This window comes from Schistocerca nitens, chromosome 8 (assembly GCF_023898315.1).
Source record: "Schistocerca nitens isolate TAMUIC-IGC-003100 chromosome 8, iqSchNite1.1, whole genome shotgun sequence".
In the NCBI taxonomy this organism is placed as follows: Eukaryota; Metazoa; Arthropoda; class Insecta; order Orthoptera; family Acrididae; genus Schistocerca; species Schistocerca nitens.
The window spans coordinates 127,353,371-127,375,990 of NC_064621.1; the positions used below are offsets into that span (position 1 = coordinate 127,353,371).

The following is a 22,620-nucleotide window of genomic DNA, read 5'->3' on the forward strand; positions in this document are numbered from 1 at the left end:
CTTAGGTTAGTTAAGTTTAAGTAGATCTAAGTTCTAGGGGACTGATGACCAGAGAAGTTCATAGTGCTCAGAGCCATTTGAACCATATGAACAGTTTGGTACTTCACAGAGGAAGAGTGCACTGTAGTTCCTTCTCTAGATTGTCACACAGATGACAAAATGGTAGATATCGAAATAGACGACAGAGAGATAGAGAAACAATTAAAATCGCTCAAAAGAGGAAAGGCCGCTGGACCTGATGGGATACCAGTTCGATTTTACACAGAGTACGCGAAGGAACTTGCCCCCCTTCTTGCAGCGGTGTACCGTAGGTCTCTAGAAGAGCGTAGCGTTCCAAAGGATTGGAAAAGGGCACAGGTCATCCCCGTTTTCAAGAAGGGACGTCGAACAGATGTGCAGAACTATAGACCTATATCTCTAGCGTCGATCAGTTGCAGAATTTTGGGGACACGTATTATGTTCGAGTATAATGACTTTTCTGGAGACTAGAAATCTACTCTGTAGGAATCACCGAGCGAGGTGGCGCAGAGGTTAGACACTGGACTCGCATTCGGGAGGACGACGGTTCAATCCCGCGTCCGGCTATCCTGATTTAGGTTTTCCGTGATTTCCCTAAATCGCTCCAGCAAATGCCGGGATGGTTCCTTTCAAAGGGCACGGCCGACTTCCTTCCCCGTCTTTCCCTAATCCGATGAGACCGATGACCTCGCTGTCTGGTCTGCTTCCCCAAACCAACCAACCAACCAATCTGTAGGAATCAGCATGGGTTTCGAAAAAGACGGTCGTGCGAAACCCAATTCGCGCTATTCGTCCACGAGACTCAGAGGGCCATTGACACGGGTTCACAGGTAGATGCTGTGTTTCTTGACTTCCGCAAGGCGTTCGATACAGTTCCCCACAGTCGTTTAATGAACAAAGTAAGAGCATATGGACTATCAGACCAATTGTGTGATTGGATTGAAGAGTTCCTAGATAAGAGAACGCAGCATTTCATTCTCAATGGGGAGAAGTCTTCCGAAGTAAGAGTGATTTCAGGTGTGCCGCAGGTTAGTGTCATAGGACCGTTGCTATTCACAATATACATAAATGACCTTGTGGATGACATCGGAAGTTCACTGAGGCTTTTTGCAGATGATGCTGTGGTGTATCGAGAGGTTGTAACAATGGAAAATTGTACTGAAATGCAGGAGGATCTACAGCGAATTGACGCATGGTGCAGGGAATGGCAATTGAATCTCAATGTAGACAAGTGTAATGTGCTGCGAATACATAGAAAGATAGATGCATTATCATTTAGCTACAAAATAGCAGGTCAGCAACTGGAAGCAGTTAATTCCATAAATTATCTGGGAGTTCGCATTAGGCGTGATTGAAAATGGAATGATCATATAAAGTTGATCGTCGGTAAAGCAGATGCCGGACTGAGATTCATTGGAAGAATCCTAAGGAAATGCAATCCGAAAACAAAGGAAGTAGGTTACAGTACGCTTGTTCGCCCACTGGTTGAACACTACTCAGCAGTGTGGGATCCGTACCAGATAGGGTTGATAGAAGAGATAGAGAAGATCCAACGGAGAGCAGCGCGCTTCGTTACAGGATCATTTAGTAACCGCGAAAGCGTTACGGAGATGATAGACTCTGCGGGAGAGACGCTCAGTAGCTCGGTACGGGCTTTTGGTAAAGTTTCGAGAACATACCTTCACCGAAGAGTCAAGCAGTATATTGCTCCCTCTTACGTATATCTCGCGAAGAGACCATGAGGATAAAATCAGAGAGATTAGAGCCCACACAGAGGCATACCGACAATCCTTCTTTCCACGAACGATACGAGACTGGAGTAGAAGGGAGAACCGATAGAGGTACTCAGGGTGGCTTGCGGAGTATGGATGTAGATGTAGATGTAGATAGATGTACTGTTATATGTTACTACATGTTACGAATGTATATAATACACTACTGGCCATTAAAATTGCTACAGCAAGAAGAAATTCAGATGATAAACGGGTATTCATTGGACATATATATAGTATACTAGAACTGACATGTGATTACATTTTCACGCAATTTGGGTGCATAGATCCTGAGAAATCAGTACCCCGAACAACCACCTCTGGCTGTAATAACGGCCTTGGTACGCCTGGGCATTGAGTCAAACAGAGGTTGGATGGCGTGAATAGGTACAGCTGACGATGCAGCTTCAACACGATACCACAGTTCATCAAGAGTAATGACTGGCGTATTGTGACGAGCCAGTTGCTCAGAGAGATCTGGTGAGAGATCTGAAGAATGTGCTCTCCAGGGCAGCAGTCGAACATTTTCTGTATCCAGAAAGGACCGTACAGGACCTGCAACATGCGGTCGTGCATTATCCTGCTGAAATGTAGGGTTTCGCAGGGATCGAATGAAGGGTAGAGCCACGGGTCGTAACACATCTGAAATGTAACGTCCACTGTTCAAAGTGCCGTCAATGCAAAGAAGAGGTGACCGAGACGTGTAACCAATGGTACCCCATACCATCACGCCGGGTGATACGCCAGTATGGCGATGACGAATACAGGCTTCCAATGTGCGTTTACAGAGATGTCTCCAAACACGGATGGAACCATCATGATGCTGTAAACAGAACCTGGATTCATCCGAAAAAATGACGTTTTGCCATTCTTGCACCCAGGTTCGTCGTTGAGTACACCATCACCGGCGCTCCTGTCTGTGATGTAGCGTCAATGGTAATCGCGGCTATGGTCTCTGAGATGATAGTCCATGCTGCTGCAAACGTCGTCGAACTGTTCGAGCAGATGCTTGTTGTCTTGCAAACGTCCCCATCTGTTGACTCAGGGATCGAGACGTGGCTGTACGATCCGTTACAGCCATGCGGATAAGATGCCTGTCATCTCGACTGCTAATGATACGAGGCCGTTGGAATCCAGCACGGCGTTCCGTATGACCCTCCTGAACCCACCGATTCCATATTCTGCGAACAGTCATTGGATCTAGACCAACGCGAGCAGAAATGTCGCGATACGATAAACCGCAATCGCGATAGGCTACAATCCGACCTTTGTCAAAGTCGGAAACGTGATGGTACGCATTTCTCCTCCTTACACGAGGCATCACAACAACGTTTCACCAGGCAACGCCGGTCAGCTGCTGTTTTTGTATGAGAAATCGGTTGTAAACTTTCCTCATGTCAGGACGTTGTAGGTGTCGCCACCGGCGCCAGCCTTGTGTGAATGCTCTTAAAAGCTAATCATTTTCATATCACAGCAGCTTCTTCCTGTCGGTTAAATTTCGCGTCTGTAGCACGTCATCTTCGTGGTGTAGCAATTTTAATGGCCAGTACTTATACCGCTTCCTTTACTGTGTACTTCACACTGTTACCATTGTTGTCTATACACAGGTGCCTGAAGGGGGGGAAATGTAGCGCCGAAACTGGTTGCTCGAATAAAATAACAATCGAAAATTTATACGGCAAGCAGGAGTTCTAATGCGACATTTTATGCTGAACAGCCGGTGTCTCGCATCCATCTGTATAAAGATGGATTTAGAGAGACCGTAGAGGAAGAGTGATCATGTGCAAGTGCAGGCAGAACTGTCGCTGACGGATTGTGTGCCTGCTCCGTCGCTGCCCGTTGTGGTGCCCTGACCTGCCGTTCGGAATGTGGCAGACGTGTGCCACTGTACTCCCAGTGGCGGACCGTAAATTGAGTGGCAGGAGGCGGGATTGCCGCGGGGCTCCTGGGCCAGTCGGCCGGCCTAAGCTGCCGCGCCGCGCCGCGCTCCGCCGCCGCATTACTCGCTATTACGCCCGGGTCGGCGCTGATCCCTTAATCGGGGCTCCCGTTAATGGGCGGCGGCTGGCGGCCCGCGCCGTCCGTCGCTGCGCCGCGACGCTGATTACCAAACAGCGGCGCCGGCCACATGCGGCCGATACGCCGCCGATACCCCGAGACCCGGCGCACCGTCCCCTAAGCTGGCCGTTCTGGTCTGGCTAGCCACTCTGCGCGGCCAGACCGAGGACTGAGACGGCGGTTGTCTCTGGCCAGTGGCTGTCGAGCGAGACGCGGGCACCTAAGAAGGTTGGACACCGAGGGCCATTAGAGTTGCAACACTAACAAGGGAACCTCCCCATCGCACCCCCCTCAGATTTAAAGTTGGCACAGTGAATAGGCCTTGAAAAACTGAACACACATCAACCGAGAAAACAGGAAGAAGTTGTGTGGACCTATGAAAAAAATAAGCAAAATATACAAACTGAGTAATCCATGAACAAGATATGCAACATCAAGGATAGTATGAGCTGAGGGGCACCGTGGTCCCGTGGTTAGCGTGATTAACTGCGGAATGAGAGGTCCTTGGTTCAAGTATCCCTTCTAGCAAAAAGTTTACTTTTTTATTTTCAGACAATTATCAAAGTTCAAGAACTCACACATAATCAACTTCACTGTCCAAAATTCCAGGACATGTTCAGATTTGCTTGGACATATGCAGGATTTGACCGTCTACACACGGAAAAATTTGAAAATGTTAAAAACATGTTTTGACAGAGCACAGAGAAAACTGTGCGACTGTGAAACTGTTGCATTCATTTGTTGCAGTTTATGTGACAATCTCTTATGTTTTCATCACTTTTTTGCGAGTGATGATCACATACACGAGAAAACCTATATCGGGCAAGGTAGAAGAATCTTTTTACCCATTCGCCAAGTGTACAAGTAAGGTGGGTCGACAACATATTCCTGTCATGTGACGCACATGCCGTCACCAGTGTCGTATAGAATATATCAGACGTGTTTTCTTGTGGAGGAATCGGTTGACCTATGACCTTGCGATCAAATGTTTTCAGTTCCCATTGGAGAGGCACGTCCTTTCGTCTACTAATCGCACGGTTTTGCGGTGCGGTCGCAAAACACAGACATTAAACTTATTACAGTGAACAGAGACGTCAATGAACGAATGACAGATCATAACTTTGCGAAAATAAAGAAAGCAAAATTTTCAGTCGAGGGCAGATTTGAACCAAGGACATCTCGTTCCGCAGCTGTTCACGCTAACCACGGGACCACTGTGCTCCTCACCGCACATTGCTTATTTTTTCATAGTTCCAGACAACTTCTTCCTGTTTTATCGATTGATGTGTGTTCAGTTTTTCAAGGCCTATCCACTGTGCCAACTTATAACTAAATGTGAGGGGGGTGCGATGGGGAGGTTCCCTTGTAAGAAGGTTGTTAATACAGGGCGAGTCACCTAACGTTACCGCTGGATATATTTCGTAAACCACATCAAATATTGACGAACCGATTCCACAGACCGAATGTGAGGAGAGGGGCTAGTGTAATTGTTTCATACAAACCATACAAAAACGCACGGAAGTATGTTTTTTAACACAAACCTAGGTTTTTTTAAAAACGGAACCCCGTTAGTTTTGTTAGCACATCTGAATATATAAACAAATACGTAATCAGTGCCGTTTGTTGCATTGTAAAATGTTAATTACATCCGGAGATATTGTAACCTAAAGTTGACGCTTGAGTACCACTCCTCCGCTGTTCGATTGTGTGTATCGGAGATCACTGCAACTTACATCGCGTTTCTACAGAATGATCTGCCAACGTTGCTCGAAAATGTCCCACTGGGAACGCGTCGACGTATGTGGTATCAGCATGATCGTGCACCTGCACATTCCGCAATTAACACTAGGCTGACCCTTGACAGGATCTTCGACGGGCGTTTCATAGGACGTGGAGGACGCATAAATTGGCCAGCCCGTTCTCCTGATCTTACACCTCTGGACTTCTTTCTGTGGGGTACGTTAAAGGAGAATGTGTACCGTGATGTGCCTACAACCCCATAGGATATGAAACAACGTATTGTGGCAGCCTGCGGCGACATTACACCAGATGTACTGCGACGTCTACGACATTCATTACGCCAGAGATTGCAATTGTGTGCAGCAAATGATGGCCACCACATTGAACATCTATTGGCCTGACATGTCGGGACACTCTCTATTCCACTCCGTAATTGAAAACGGAAACCACGTGCGTACGTGTACTTCACCCCTCATGGTAATGTACATGTGCGTCAGTGAAAAAGACCAATAAAAAGGTGTTAGCATGAGGACGTAATGTGCTGTTCCAGTCTCTTCTGTACCTAAGGTCCATCACCGTTCCCTTTGGATCCCTACGTAATTCGGTGCTATCCGATACACACGATCGAACAGCGGAGGAGTGGTACTCAAGCGTCAACTTTAGGTTACAATATCTCCGGATGTAATTAACATTTTACAATGCAACAAACGGCACTGATTTCGTATTTGTTTATATGTTCAGATGTGCTAACAAAACTAACGAGGTTCCATTTAAAAAACGTAGGTTTGTGTTAAAAACTTCTGTGCATTTTTGTATGGTTTGTATCAAACAATTACACTAGCCCCTCTCCTCACGTTCGGTCTATGGAATCGGTTCGTCAGTATTTGATGTGGTTTACGAAATATATCCAGCGGTAACGTTAGGTGACTCACCCTGTATATTTCATTAACAGTACAGAGTAAGGTGGGTCGTATGCTTCTAAATCTAATAACGAAGACTTTATGAAACATCCCCTTAGAAAAAATTTATAAATGACAGTGCTGGAAAACCTCTACGTTGTTTCATTTTCAGCTGAGCAAAACTGAACGTACCACGCACTCCGCTGCTCGACTCGCTGCGGCTCGCACCGTTACGTTACGTGTTTCAACTAGCCAAACGCCATGTCCGGACGCGGAAAGGGAGGCAAAGTCAAGGGCAAGTCAAAGTCCCGCTCAAGCAGGGCTGGGCTCCAGTTCCCGGTCGGCAGAATCCACCGCCTCCTGCGCAAGGGAAACTACGCCGAGCGCGTCGGCGCCGGGGCGCCCGTCTACCTCGCCGCCGTCATGGAGTACCTCGCGGCTGAGGTGCTCGAGCTGGCCGGAAACGCGGCCCGCGACAACAAGAAGACGCGCATCATCCCGCGCCACCTGCAGCTCGCCATCCGCAACGACGAGGAGCTCAACAAGCTCTTGTCGGGCGTCACCATCGCACAGGGTGGTGTCCTGCCCAACATCCAGGCCGTCCTTCTGCCAAAGAAGACCGAGAAGAAGGCCTAAACAGAGAGCGCGGCGCTGCGCTTGCGTGCTCCCTGCACGCAAACGCGCCTTTGCCTTGCCGGCTTTACTTATTCTGATCAACACTAAACTGACACACAATATTTTTAGCGCAACGCAATCTGACTTTCGCAACAGCCTTGCCGCGGTGGGTACACCGGTTCCCGTCAGGTCACCGAAGTTAAGCGCTGTCGGGCGTGGTCGGCACTTAGATGGGTGACCATCCGGGATGCCATGCGCTGTTGCAATTTTTCGGGGTGCACTCAGCCTCGTGATGCCAATTGAGGAGCTACTCGACCGCATAGTAGCGGCTCCGGTCAAAGAAAACCATCATAACGATCGGGAGAGCGGTGTGCTGACCACACGCCCCTCCTATCCGCCTCCTCAACTGAGGATGACACGGCGGTCGGATGGTCCCGATGGGCCGCACGTGGCCTGAAGACGAAATGTTTAATCTGAATTTCAATAATCCTCACAAAAGAATGGCTCTGACTAACAATAACTTATACCTTTCACTGAACACTTACCTCACAAAAATCTTCGTTACTCGAGCTACTGCAATACAGCGAGCGCCAATACTGCCAGCTAAATAAAAGATTCTAAGTACTGAAGGCACTAACTACTGACAGGAATAGTTAGCAAATGAAAGATTTTGATGGAGAACAAACAACTCTGATGGACACACGTCCAGATCGTCCGCTCTCAAAATTATGCCATCTCTCTCCCCACATCCACCACTGCTGGCGGTTCACCTCCAACTGCGGAACGCTACGAGCTGTTCACATACAACTGCCCAACACTTTTTTTTTTTTTTTTTGTCATCAGTCTACTGACTGGTTTGATGCGGCCCGCCATGAATTCCTTTCCTGTGCTAACCTCTTCATCTCAGAGTAGCACTTGCAACCTACGTCCTCCATTATTTGCTTGACGTATTCCAATCTTTGTCTTCCTCTGCAGTTTTTGCCCTCTACAGCTCCCTCTAGTACCATGGAAGTCATTCCCTCATGTCTTAGCAGATGTCCTATCATCCTGTTCCTTCTCCTTATCAGTGTTTCCCACATATTCCTTTTCTCTCCGATTCTGCGTAGAACCTCCTCATTCCTTACCTTATCAGTCCACCTAATTTTCAACATTCGTCTATAGCACCACATCTCAAATGCTTCGATTCTCTTCTGTTCCGGTTTTCCCACAGTCCATGTTTCACTACCATACAATGCTGTACTCCAGACGCACATCCTCAGAAATTTCTTCCTCAAATTAAGGCCGCTATTTGATATTAGTAGACTTCTCTTGGCCAGAAATGCCTTTTTTGCCATAGCGAGTCTGCTTTTGATGTTCTCCTTGCTCCGTCCGTCATTGGTTATTTTACTGCCTAGGTATCAGAATTCCTTAACTTCATTGACTTCGTGACCATCAATCCTGATGTTAAGTTTCTCGCTGTTCTCATTTCTACTACTTCTCATTACCTTCGTCTTTCTCCGATTTGCTCTCAAACCATACTGTGTACTCATTAGACTGCTCATTCCGTTCAGCAGATCATTTAATTCTTCTTCACTTTCACTCACGATAGCAATGTCATCAGCGAATCGTATCATTGATATCCTTTCACCTTGTATTTTAATTCCACTCCTGAACCTTTCTTTTATTTCCATCATTGCTTCCTCGATGTACAGATTGAAGAGTATGGGCGAAAGGCTACAGCTTTGTCTTACACCCTTCTTAATACGAGCACTTCGTTCTTGATCGTCCACTCTTATTATTCCCTCTTGGTTGTTGTACATATTGTATATGACCCGTCTCTCCCTATAGCTTACCCCCACTTTTTTCAGAATCTCGAACAGCTTGCACCATTTTATATTGTCGAACGCTTTTTCCAGGTCGACAAATCCTATGAAAGTGTCTTGATTTTTCTTTAGCCTTGCTTCCATTATTAGCCGTAACGTCAGAATTGCCTCTCTCGTCCCTTTACTTTTCCTAAAGCCAAACTGATCGTCACCTAGCGCATTCTCAATTTTCTTTTCCATTCTTCTGTATATTATTCTTGTAAGCAGCTTCGATGCATGAGCTGTTAAGCTGATTGTGCGATAATTCTCGCACTTGTCAGCTCTTGCCGTCTTCGGAATTGTGTGAATGATGCTTTTCCGAAAGTCAGATAGTATGTCGCCAGACTCATATATTCTACACACCAACGTGAATAGTCGTTTTGTTGCCACTTCCCCCAATGATTTTAGAAATTCTGATGGAATGTTATCTATCCCTTCTGCCTTATTTGGCCGTAAGTCCTCCAAAGCTCTTTTAAATTCCGATTCTTATACTGGATCCCCTGTCTCTTCTAAATCGACTCCTGTTTCTTCTTCTATCACATCAGACAGATCTTCATCCTCATAGAGGCTTTCAATATATTCTTTCCACCTATCTGCTCTCTCCTCGGCATTTAACAGTGGAATTCCCGTTGCTCTCTTAATGTTACCATCGTTGCTTTTAATGTCACCAAAGGTTATTTTGACTTTCCTGTATGCTGAGTCTGTCCTTCCGACAATCATAGCTTTTTCGATGTCTTCACATTTTTCCTGCAGCCATTTCGTCTTAGCTTCCCTGCACTTCCTATATATTTCATTCTTCAGCGACTTGTATTTCTGTATTCCTGATTTTCCCGGAACATGTTTGTACTTCCTCCTTTCATCAATCAACTGAAGTATTTTTCTGTTACCCATGGTGTCTTCGCAGCTACCTTCTTCGTACCTATGTTTTCCTTCCCAACTTCTGTGATGGCCCTTTTTAGAGATGTCCATTCCTCTTCAAATGTACTGCCTACTGCGCTATTCCTTATTGCTGTATCTATAGCGTTAGGGAACTTCAAACGTATCTCGTCATTCCTTAGTACTTCCGTATCCCACTTCTTTGCGTATTGATTCTTCCTGACTAATGTCTTGAACTTCAGCCTACTCTTCATCACTACTATATTGTGATCTGAGTCTATATCTGCCCCTGGGTACGCCTTACAATCCAGTATCTGATTTCGGAATCTCTGTCTGACCATAATGTAATCTAATTGAAATCTTCCCGTATCTCCTGGCCTTTTCAAAGTATACCTCCTCCTCTTGTGATTCTTGAACAGGGTATTCGCTGTTACTAGCTGAAACTTGTTACAGAACTCAATTAGTCTTTCTCCTCTTTCATTCCTCGTCCCAAGACCATATTCACCTGTAACCTTTTCTTCTACTCCTTCCCCTACAACTGCATTCCAGTCGCCCATGACTATTAGATTTTCGTCCCCCTTTACATACTGCATTACCCTTTCAATATCCTCATACACTTTCTCTATCTGTTCATCTTCAGCTTGCGACGTCTATCTGTTCATCTTCAGCTTGCGACGTCTGAACTATCGTTGTCGTTGTTGGTCTGCTGTCGATTCTGATTAGAACAACCCGGTCACTGAACTGTTCACAGTAACACACCCTCTGCCCTACCTTCCTATTCATAACGAATCCTACACCTGTTATACCATTTTCTGCTGCTACCCGATACTCATCTCACCAGAAATCCTTGTCTTCCTTCCACTTCACTGACCTCTACTACATCTAGATTGAGCCTTTGCATTTCCCTTTTCAGATTTTCTAGTTTCCCTTCCACGTTCAAGCTTTTGACATTCCACGCCCCGACTCGTAGAACGTTATCCTTTCGTTGATTATTCAATCTTTCTCTCATGGTAACCTCCCCCTTGGCAGTCCCCTCCCGGAGATCCGAATGGGGGACTATTCCGGAATCTTTTGCCAATGGAGAGATCATCATGACACTTCTTCAAATACAGGCCACATGTCCTGTGGATACACGTTACGTGTCTTTAATGCAGTGGTTGCCATTGCCTTCTGCATCCTCATGTCGTTGATCATTGCTGATTCTTCCGCCTTTAGGGGCAATTTCCCACACCTAGGACAAGAGAGTGCCCTGAACCTCTATCCGCTCCTCCGCCCTCTTTGACAAGGCCGTTGGCAGAATGAGGCTGACTTCTTATGCCGGAAGTCTTAGGCCACCAATGCTGATTATTTATCAAAATTTAGGAAGTGGCGGGGATCGAACCCGGGACCGAAGACGTTTCAATTATGAATCAAAGACGCTACGCCCTTTTTTTTTGTGGATGTGATAATCACTCCCAAAAAGTGATGAAAACATAAGAGTTTGTCACATAAACTGAATATAAAAAATTAAACTTTTCACTCGATGCAAGATTTGAACCAAGGACCTTTTTTTTCTTTTTTTCTTTTTTTTCTACTGTGATAATCACTCCCAAAAAAGTGATGAAAGCATAAGAGTTTGTCACATAAACTGAAAATAAAAAATTAAACTTTTCACTCGATGGAAGATTTGAACCAAGAAGTGGGAGGGCGGGGAGGGCAGAGCGATCAGGGGTCGTAACCCGAGGCCTGGTCGCAGTGTCCCCCTCGTCCGTCAAGGAATCAGGGATGGGAAGGAGAAATCATTTGTGGGAATGATTATTTATTTATTTATTTTTATTTACTGTTTTAATACATTCTTAATGTGGTTTTACTTTATACCACAACAAAAATAAATGTATCTAGCACCGCATCGTGCTCTGAGAAAAAGAAAACAATATCTCGGCACGTTCCTACACCGAGGTAATGTATATGGGGAAAACGAAAAAAAAAAAAAGTGCTTCATACAGGATGCAGAAGGTTGTGTCGCTACTCTCCTTACGCTTCATCATCCAAGTACGTCTTCACGTATATCATGTTGTTCCACCGAGAATCGAACTTAGTCATGTCAGCTCACTCAATGGGTATCTTCTCCTACCAGCTGCGTGGAGGGTCGCGTAGGGCACTCCCTAAGTAATTAGAAAAATACTGTCTGTATTTTGGGTTCCGTACGATCTTGCAATGACGTTCTTGTAGGTAGTTCCAAAAGTCTAATACATCTTTAGGTCCATCGTGAAATAAGTAGTGTACCGCATGCGCACGGATCCACGTGACAGCGTTGGTCTTGGAGCGCGGGAAATACTGTTGATCCGGAAATAGTAGAAACCGAGGTGTAATGTGTTCCGGAGTCACTCGTAGAAAATACGACAAAATTTGACGCACCAAGCGCCATACGTCTTCTGCCGCGCCACATGTGAGACGGTGTTCGTCCGTGTCTGGTATCCCGCAGTCTACGCAGAGAGGCGATTCCGCCATGTTTATCTTGTGGAGGCGTGATCGGGTGATCTGTTTACCATTGACTGTGATGTACCATGTGGATCGGACGGCTGTGTCCAGTGGAATCGCGTAAATCGTCTTCCACACCACCTTCCAATTAACCTGAGGGCTTTTGTTCTCCACGATGTTTGGTAGGCGCCTCTGCTGTAGGACATGATATATATCCCGCGCCGACGCCTGTTTCGTCGGTGGTACTGCGATACGGACATATCTGTGTTCAATGTAAAAGTTCCCGAAATAGTAGAAGGGTGGGGGTATGTCTTGCGTCGTCAGTGGGGGCATAAGGGAGGGCGGAGCTAAGGACTCCAACAGCAAACTTGTCAAACTTTCCGGGTGGTGGCGCCACAGCTTGATGTGTGAGCTGACATACAGGGCCACAGCTCTGTCGTGGACATGGACTAGACCAAGACCTCCCCTTTCTGGGGGAAGTGTCAGTGACTCATAACTGACTTTGAAGAGCATGCCTGTACTGACGTAGGCTCCGAATGCCGCTAATAGACGTCGAGCCATCAGTAATGGTATTGGGAGAACACGCGCTATGTGTGGAAGGCGCGATGCGAGGTAAACATTGACGAAGTGTGTCCTTTGGAGAATGTCGAGGGTCCGCAGACGAAGGTTGAAGATCTGGACCCGAATTTGTTGTAATAAGCGGCGGTAGTTAAGAGCCGCGGCGCGCCGTATGTCGTCGTGAAACTCTATTCCGAGACATTTGATAGTGCCACGAAGCTGTAGGGGTTCGACACACGGTGGGGTCAACCCGTCTCCTATGGCCATGGCGACCGATTTGGCGACGTTGAGACAGCTGCCGGAAGCCACGCCGTACGTGGTAATCCATTCTAGTGCTCTGTTGACATCGTCGCGATTGCGGAACACGAGAACCAGGTCGTCTGCATATGCTGTACAGCGAAATGTGACGTCACGTAGGGTAAGACCGGTGAGGCGTTGACGGAGACCACAGAGGAGCGGTTCCAGTGCCAGAGCATATAGTAACGTCGACAAGGGGCAGCCTTGACGGACGGAGCGGAAAATCGGGAGGGACTGCGAGAGACGCCCGTTAACGAGCACTTTGGAAGTCGCCCCTCGGAGTAGGCGCATCACGACGTCTGTGGATTGCTGTGGGTACTGCATCTGCTGGAGAACGGACGTTAGGTACGCGTGATCCACTCGATCAAAAGCTTGGCTAAAATCTAGTGATGACAGCGCTCCCGGGATGCGGCGTGCCCTGGCTAGGGCTATTAAGTCACGGTATCGACACAGTGCTGTGTGGATGTTGTTGATACCCCCTAGGGAAGTCTGATCTGACGAGATGACGTAAGGTAGGGTCGGTCGTAGACAGTTTGCTAATAGTCTGGTGAATATCTTCATGTCGCAGTTGACGAGTGTTAGCGGGCGGTAATCTTGTATTCGAGCCCCACCTTTAGGCTTGTGAACCGGTATAATTATTCCTTCTACGAAGGTCGCAGGGAGCGGCACCGCAGGGGACATAAGTTCCCGACAGATGTCTGTTAACTTGGGAGCCAGTAAATACTGGAAAGTTCTATAAAACTCCACAGGGAGCCCGTCGGGGCCAGGAGACTTATTCGCCGCTCCTTTACCGATGGCGTCGATAACTTCGTCTTCCGTAATGTCGTTCAATAATTCAGTTTGTAAATCCTGTGGGACAATGCCGTAAACCAGTTGTGAGACTGTTGTCACCGTCGTCGGGTCGGAACATTGAGCAGAATAAAGTCGTGCGTAATGGTCGAAGAAGGCTGCAGCAATATCGCGTTGTGTGGTGTGATGATGGCCGTCCTCAGTGGTGATGGCATGTATCAGCGCCCGTCTTCGCAGTGTACGTTCTCGGATGACGTGGTACATGGTGGGTCGTTCCGTTGCGAGTGTGTCTTGTGTCCGCGCTCGGACGATCGTCCCTTAGAGGTGTCGGCGCATATGGGCTACGATCTGTGCTTTCGCACGCTGAACTGTCAGCTGTCGTTCCGGTGTGGGTGGCAAGGAGGCGCATTCGCGAAGGACGGTGAAATAAAAATCAAGGGTCTGCCGCCTCCAAGCAGCAGTCTCACGACCATACGTAATAAAGGTTCGCCGTAGGGCCGGCTTGGCGCAGGTTAACCACCAACTAATCGACGTAGGATACGTTGGGAGGCGGCGGACGCACAAACTCCACGTGTCTTCGATGGCGCGTCGACAATCCGGAGAAGCGAGATGAGCAAGGTTTAATTTCCAGGGATGTCGGCTGCGCCACACCCGTTGGCGACGAAGGGTGACAGCACATATATAGGCCTCGTGATCAGAAAAGGCTACTGGCCACACCTCCGTGTCACTCACCGTTGCCGCGAGAGAACGGGAGACGTAAATCCTATCGAGGCGACTAGACGAGTGACTCGTGAAATGGGTGTATCCCGGTCTATTTCCTCGGACATGTTCCCATGTATCTACTAGCTGGAGATCGCCGATGAGTGTCCCAAGTTCGGGGCACGGTGAATGGCGTGGCAGCTGATCTTTAGGTGCTTGGGTGCAATTGAAATCGCCCCCTAATATCAAGTCATCGTGCCTGCCCTGAAAAAGCGGTGCTATTCCTTCTGCGAAAAAGAGCGATCGGTCACGACGGCGATTCGTTCCGGAAGGGGCGTACACATTGATAAACCGGACGCCTTGCACCGTTACGGCCATTCCTCTAGCGTCGGGGAGATATCGGACTTCGTCTGCCTCGAGGCCCTCTCTGAGGAGGATGGCGACTCCACTGTTAGTTGGCGAGGCGTGGGACACATGAGCCGTATAACCATACATACCCGGGAAATCGGCGACGAAGACTTCTTGGAGAAAGACAATGTCAACGTCTGCTGCATTGAGCATGTCTTGGAGCAGCGACAACTTCGTACGTGTCCGAATGGTGTTAATGTTGATGGTCATCAAGCGATAGGTTTGTAGATCGTCTCCTGCGGTGGGGGCTGCCGTCAGTGTCGCCGTAAAAGGCGGGGCCCGTGATCTGCTGGCCGCGTCCGCGCCGTCATCTGTTGCTACTCGGGAGGGGCCGAGGTGTGGGAGGAGAGACCCCTCTCCTCATCCACCTCAGCGGCCGTAGAATCGTCTTCAATGTCATCCGCCCAAGGTCCGTAAGTTAACGGTGACTGCGGTAGAACACTTGTGGGTTGAGTGACTAAGGGTAAATCCGCAGTTGTTTCCGGTTGTGTACCAACGGCGGGCGCTGTGCTGGCCATCCGTTTGTCCGAGAGAGCGGAATCAGACAAAGTGACAGGTGAGGGCGATCTCGTGTCATCCATTTTCCTCGTCGTTTCGTCGGCCGTCCGGTCGTCAACTGGAGAAGACGTCCGCTGGAGGCAATCGTCTGAGGGTGTGCGACGTCGCTTTTTATGTTTTCTCGGCGACCTTTGTTTGCGGACGTGGGTTTCTGTGTCCGAAAGAGTTTGTGGTTCCCGTATAGCATCCCCCTCAGGGAGGAGGGCAGAGGTCGGTACAACCCTAGCGTCGAGTTCCATTCTCTCGTACGAATCTTCATGTGGAGTCGATGGCCGGCGTTCTTCAACCCTTGCAGACACCGTAATGGTGTTGGTCAATCCAGGACCGGCGACAGGTGCGCATTCTAACGCTTCCTGTCTGCCGGGGGGGTTGTCGTCTGTCACGGCGGTCGATCGTGTCACCTCTGCGTAATTGAGGGGGAGGGCCGTGAGCGTAGGAGGTGGTGTCGTGTCATGCAATGGAAGTTGTGTAACCCGACGTTGAATACACGCCGAGCGCACATGACCCTCCTGGCCGCAACCAGAACAAGTACGAGGTTGGCCGTCGTACATTATTATTGCTCGACTAAGTAGGACGGCACATGTTTCTTTAATTCAATTTTCACTTGTCGGACGCCGTTGAGGACTTGATACGTCTCGAAGGTGTTCCATTTTTCGGCCACGTGGCTAATTACCGTCCCATAAGGGCGGAAAGCTGAGGTGACGACGTCCGGTGGTACTTCGAAAGGGAGTTCGAAGACTCTTAGTGTGCGTAATCCTAGTCCAGCATGGTCAACAGTAACTTCTCCGATGTGACCATCGGAGTGTTTGAACTTGAGAGTGTTCGCGCATTTGTTCACAACTGCGTGACATAACTCGTCATCGATCATCTTGACGTAAACGACGCTCCTTGTGATGGATAGGTGGATACCGATGATGTGCTGTGTTGGGATTTGAACTTCGTCACGGATGAATCGTTCTACTTCAAAGGCTCGTGGTCGTGCGTAGTCGGGCTGGAAGCTGATCTTGATGGTAGCTTTTCTATACGAATGAGCCATGGCGACTCAGTGTTAACGGACGCGAGTATTAGCTGCGGCGAGGAAGTAAACACACTACGCGCGCTCGCGACTCTGCGGACGGGACCGCGACTCTGCGGACGGGACGTAAACAAGACGTCCTCGCCGCTCACCGGCCGAAAGCAGACTGAAACCTTTAGACCACGGCCCAACACTACAATAGCAAATACTCCTACACTGCAAATCAGCCACAGACTCCACATGGCACAGTCAGTGATTTTCATACAGAGCGCTACGTCACGTTACCAACATAAAGCCCTCAGGAGCCTACTTACAACTTCTTATTGTTACTCTTATTGGTCTGCGCTTGTTAACGCTGTTTCAAATAACATAAAAAACTTAATGTAAAAAATTTCTCTAAGGCTACAGAGAATTTAATGCTTTGTTAAAGTGGTTCTGTATAATTTGTTTCTACCTACTTAGAAGAATATAATTTTTGTAACGCAAATGTCAAAAAATGAGTAAATAAATAAATAAAATAACATAAATAAATAACTTCGTAGGTGGCTTGCAACAAAAATCAGTTTCATGAATTTGCGATGCTGTTCTTTCGGACGCATTCGAAAGAACGGACACAACGCACTCATATAACTGATAGCTGGACAATGGATCCACTATTTTCAGTGCGGATGCAAAAAAATGTCCGACCTCCTGTGGGAATCTCAGAGTAGTGAACCAGGAGTAAAACGGAAAGCGCTGCTGATAGGTGGCGCTCGGTGGGAACGTGAATGCGCCGTAAGGCGTCCCCAGATAGTCCGCGGAGTTGCGATAACGCTTTGTCCCGGATGGCACTGGTTAGCGCACCTGCCTGGTAAGCAGGAGATTCCGGGTTCGAATTCCTGTCCGGTACACATTTCGCTCGTCACCGCTAATTCGGGGTAGTGGCCCGCGACAGCCGGCAGCGGTGATCCCCTTCAATTAAAAAAAAAACAAAATCTGTTCAACATGAAGTGTTTCCCATGCTTGGACGGTTCTAGGCGATCGCTACGGTCGCAGGTTCGAATCCTGCCTCGGGCATGGATGTTTGTGATGTCCTTAGGTTAGTTAGGTTTAAGTAGTTCTAAGTTCTAGGGGACTGATGACCTCAGATGTTAAGTCCCATAGTGCTCAGAGCCATTTGAAACATTTTGAACCCATGCTTGGAAATGCAAATAATTAACGATGTAAGCCCACTTCATTTTGTGTACAGGGTGTCCCAAAAAATACCGACAAGCTTAGAATGATGTGCAGAACGGCAAACTGATCGGTTTTCAAGCAGGAACTCACATACGGAAACATACCGCTTGGTCGCTGCACAATGTTGAAGTCTGTAATTGAACGGTTGTGATGAATTGTTCTGATTCGTTTTGGTGTCTGAAAACGTAACGTATGCAACCCTTTAGCCATCTGTTACCTGCAGAAGGGTGACCTGAACCAAATAACATTCCTGCACATTCGCTACATTCCTCCTTCAGCCCTTGGACGCATCCTAGTGCGGACTTTGCGTGTTTTGCCAATACAGTAACGTAGTTGACAACAGTGCGAAAGCCGGCCGCGGTGGCCGTGCGGTTAGGGCGCTTCAGTCCGGAACAGCGTGACTGCTACGGTCGCAGGTTCGAATCCTGCCTCGGGCATGGATGTGTGTGATGTCCTTAGCGTAGTTAGGTTTAACTAGTTCTAAGTTCTAGGGGACTGATGACCTCAGATGTTAAGTCCCATAGTGCTCAGAGCCATTTGATTTGAACAGTGCGACATGTATCAGTAGACAGCTGCGGAAATGACCGACATGGTGTTTGCATACGGCGGAGTGGACTGCAGTGGGAGAGCTGCTACAAGATTGTACGTGCAACGTTTTCCAGAAAGACGTTCTGCACATCATTTCATTTTCACAGCTGTCGAGAGACAGCTCAGAGAACCCGGAAAGCTGCACATAGGTATTTATGCATGAGATGTGTTCATTGTAGAATAAAGCAGTAGAACTTCATGCCTAGTACTTTCTAATACTATCCCAAGCTCACTGTTTGTCCTCTGGTACGTGGCGAAACATGATACAGGCCGTCCACGCTCAGCTTGAAGACTACAGTTGGCGGACGACGACCCAGCAAACACCACTCAGCAGGTGTCACAGGCGCAACACAGGTAAAAGTGATGTCTGGTGTGTTGCCCATGAAAGCCAGCTCCATCCATACTGTAGGGAAGCAGCCTACTCACGCCGTAGTAAATTCACATCAGTCTTTCCATTGTGTGCCAGCCAGTCCGCTGTAACTAGCTCTGACGTCATAAATGTTGCGCAATACTTTTAAAATCAAGTAAATAACCTGAAACAGTTCTAGCATGTCAGGAGTAATACTAAATTAATATGTGTTGAATATCAGTTCGATAACTTTAACCATTTTCGAAATTTGGACGTTATTCTGTAAAAATCATTGGCGCAACAGAAAAGAGCTAGAGACTTAAAATGTATATTTAGATTCCTTTTCCATAATAATTTAATAGAAACAGTACTTTGGATCTCACAAATTAAAATTCTTTTTGAAATTCATAATTTTCTGGTTTTTGTCTTAAAAATTAAGGAAGCAAGATAGATTAAGTAGGCTAATAAATAAGGCTAGCGTGTTTAAATTTAAGTATAATGGAGTTCCGCTATAATCATAAAGATGTGAGAAGTTTCAATTGAATAACTATAAATCTATAGCGATAGCGTATCTCCAAAGGGCAAGTTCAGAGCTCGTCTATTGCGTGTAGTGTAATTAAATTAATTCTCTCGCTCAAAATATTTAACTTAGCCACGTTAAACTTTTATTATGATTACTTACCTGGGTGCTGAATGCACATTTAAATTGAGAGCTTCATCGGCCATCAGCAAAAGAAGCTATGATTTATTCAATAACTTAATGTGGTGCATTACTAGCCCAGCGGCTAGTCGGAAGAGCCGATTTGATCAGGCGTTGCCTTAGCCGTCCGCACCGCGGCTTTATATATAAGAACGGTGCGCGAGGAAGCAAGGCCCCAGTTCTCTCCAGACGCTGACTAGCACACCATCTGTGTCGGGAGTCGCGTCGCGTCGCGTCCGGTCGGTATCATTGCTATAAACAGCCTCGGATGCCGTATTAAGTTACTCGGGATATGCGTAACCATGAAATCATTTTCGAGTGAAGTGTTAATTCTGGGATGACTTTAATTATCGATCTTCAGTTTGCGTATGTCGTATTTTCACGTGCCGCCGCGGGACAAACATTCTACCATTATTTAGCGTGGCGTTTGATGAACATTATCATCAAATTATGGCGAGCATTCACTTAAACATTTAATTTGGACAGTTATATTTGCATCAGCGCATTAGACTCTGAACTGCTCTGTTAGTCAGATTGTGTGGATTCTTTGTTTTTCATCTGTGACTTTCAGAATATAGCGAACGTTTTTACACCATCATTTTTGATTATGAATGCCAGACAATTTCCTCATTCCTCAGAGCTTTAAGCTGTAACTATGAGCCGGCCGGAGTGGCCGTGCGGTTCTGGGCGCTGCAGTCTGGAACCGAGCGACCGCTGCGGTCGCAGGTTCGAATCCTGCCTCGGGAATGCATGTGTGTGATGTCCTTAGGATAGTTAGGTTTAATTCTAAATTCTAGGCGACTTATGGCCTCAGAAGTTGAGTCGCATAGTGCTCAGAGCCATTTGAAACATTTTTGTAACTATGAGTGTATTTCTCAGATGAGGTGGGCACTAGGAATTCTAATTACAGGCTTCACGTTTTGCTAATCACTTTCTGGTTGCCAATATTGTAGTTAGAGAGCCAGTGTTGAGAACGGCAAAAGACAGCATAAATAATAGGAACTGCAGTGCTTCTACATTTTAAACAACATAATTCCATCCGCAGCCCCACATATGGTTAAACGGCCGGGAAATGCATCTTTTCTACATCACAAAACATAATATAAATAACAACCTTAACTTCCACCAGCCGCCCCACATATGGTGCATCGGCCGAGAAAAACAACCATTTATTTAATAACATTTAATTCCCACCAGCCGCCCCACAATTGGTTCATTGGCCGGGAAATGCATCTTTGCTACATTACAATTCTACATTATATAAACAATCAAACTACCCGCCGCCCCACAATACCATGTGCAGGAAGTCCATGCACAGTGGTACTTACAACAATTCATACTCCAACCACAATTCCCAAGCTTGGTGCTGTTCACCGATGAATCCACATTTTCTAGAAACGGCATATTAAACTCGCAAAGCATGAGTGTTTGGGCCGAAAAATCCCCATGGGCAAGTGACTCAAAATCACCAACGCAGGTATGGCATTAATACCTCGGCTGGGATAATTTGTCACCATATTATTGTGCCATATCTACTGTCAAACAGACTGACAAGACTGCACTACCTCAAATGTGTTCGAGATGTTTTGCCTAATCTATTGGATGTAGTGCCGCTAGATGTTTGATGGACATGTGGCTGCAAGACGACGAAGCTCCTGCACTCTTTGATGTCGATGTGTGATATCTCCTCAACGTCTTGAGAGAGGACAAGTTACTCTCTCACCTAATTTTCGTATACAGAAAATCATTAAAGATTTTGTTACAACCCGATGCACCTTGAGCGAGACTCTAGAAATTTAACGGCCTAAGCAGATGTTGATGAAGCCTGCTAGGGTGTTAAAGGCATGATGTATTATTATCATTCTTAGCTCATAGAAATGGCATGTTGGGAGTTGGAAGCAATTGGCGACGAGCTCATCCCTAAGTAAATCTTTTTGGACAGGCCCACAGCCATACAGGGCAGACAACAGAACTATGCCGCAGTACCTGCATTGGCACCAGCCTATGCCTGGGCTGGGGCAACGGACTGAAGGGACACATCTACACAGTGGAGTCGTAAAACGAGCATTGTGTGCAGAACCACGCGTAATAAAAATTCACAAGTTTTCGTGTTCACCAATACTGTAAATCTGCCTGTGACCCACTTCCATCGCCGGCCGGTGTGGCCGAGCGGTTCTAGGCGCTACAGTCTGGAACCGCACGACCGCGACGGTCGCAGGTTCGAATCCTGCCTCGGGCATGGACGTGTGTGATGTCCTTAGGTTAGTTAGGTTTAAGTAGTTCTAAGTTCTAGGGGACTGATGACCTCAGCAGTTAAGTCCCATAGTGCTCAGAGCCATTTTTTTGAGGCGAATGACTTGGAAGCAACACATGTCGCCTCCGCTAGCTGCAGTCCAGCGTCAGAGAGCGGCAAACTGCAGGGATAGGCGTCTGTGGTCGACTACGGCAGCCGACGATACCCAACACGACAGAAACAATGCGGCGAGCAGCAGCATATCGCAGGAGAAGAAGAGGTAGCGTGTGGGGTAATTACTTTACAGCTAGCGACAGGTAGATAATATTGAAAACCGTAGGTATTTTTTAAGGATATTGCTAAATTGCTTCGTAATAACTTCTTTAAGCGAGCGGTTCTAGGCGCTTCAGGTAGGAAACGCACGACCGTTACGGTCACAGGTTCGAATCCTGCCTCGGGCATGGCTGTGTGTGATGTCCTTAGGTTAGTTAGTTTTAAGTAGTTCTAAGTTCTAGGGGACTGATGACCTCAGATGTTAAGTCCCATAGTGCTCAGAGCCATTTGAATAATTTGAATTTCTTTAATAATAAAATGCTACCAGTAGGATACAAAATTTTGTCAAGGAAATTACTTCAAATCGTGGAGCCAGTTCTGGATAAAAAAATAGGTGAATATCAAGCAGGTTTTAGACAAGGTAGATCCTGTGTTGAACAAATATTTAACCTGAAAACACTAATTCGTTACAGAATCTCAAGAGGCCAGAGATTTGCAATAGTATTTGTAGATTTCAAAAAAGCATACGACTCGGTAGATAGAGAAACATTACTGAAAGTATTGGAAGAATTTGGGGTCGATAAGAAAACAATTCAAATTATCAAACAGACGCTAACAAACATTAAGGCCAAAGTTAAATTTATGGGTGAAATTTCAAG

General features: G+C 46.9%; 1 pseudogene; it reads left to right on the top strand.

Annotated features, from left to right (window-relative positions):
• The first annotated feature begins 7,250 nt into the window (after positions 1 to 7,250).
• On the top strand, positions 7,251 to 7,368 carry LOC126199759 (5S ribosomal RNA; annotated as a pseudogene).
• Positions 7,369 to 22,620: the final 15,252 nt, after the last annotated feature.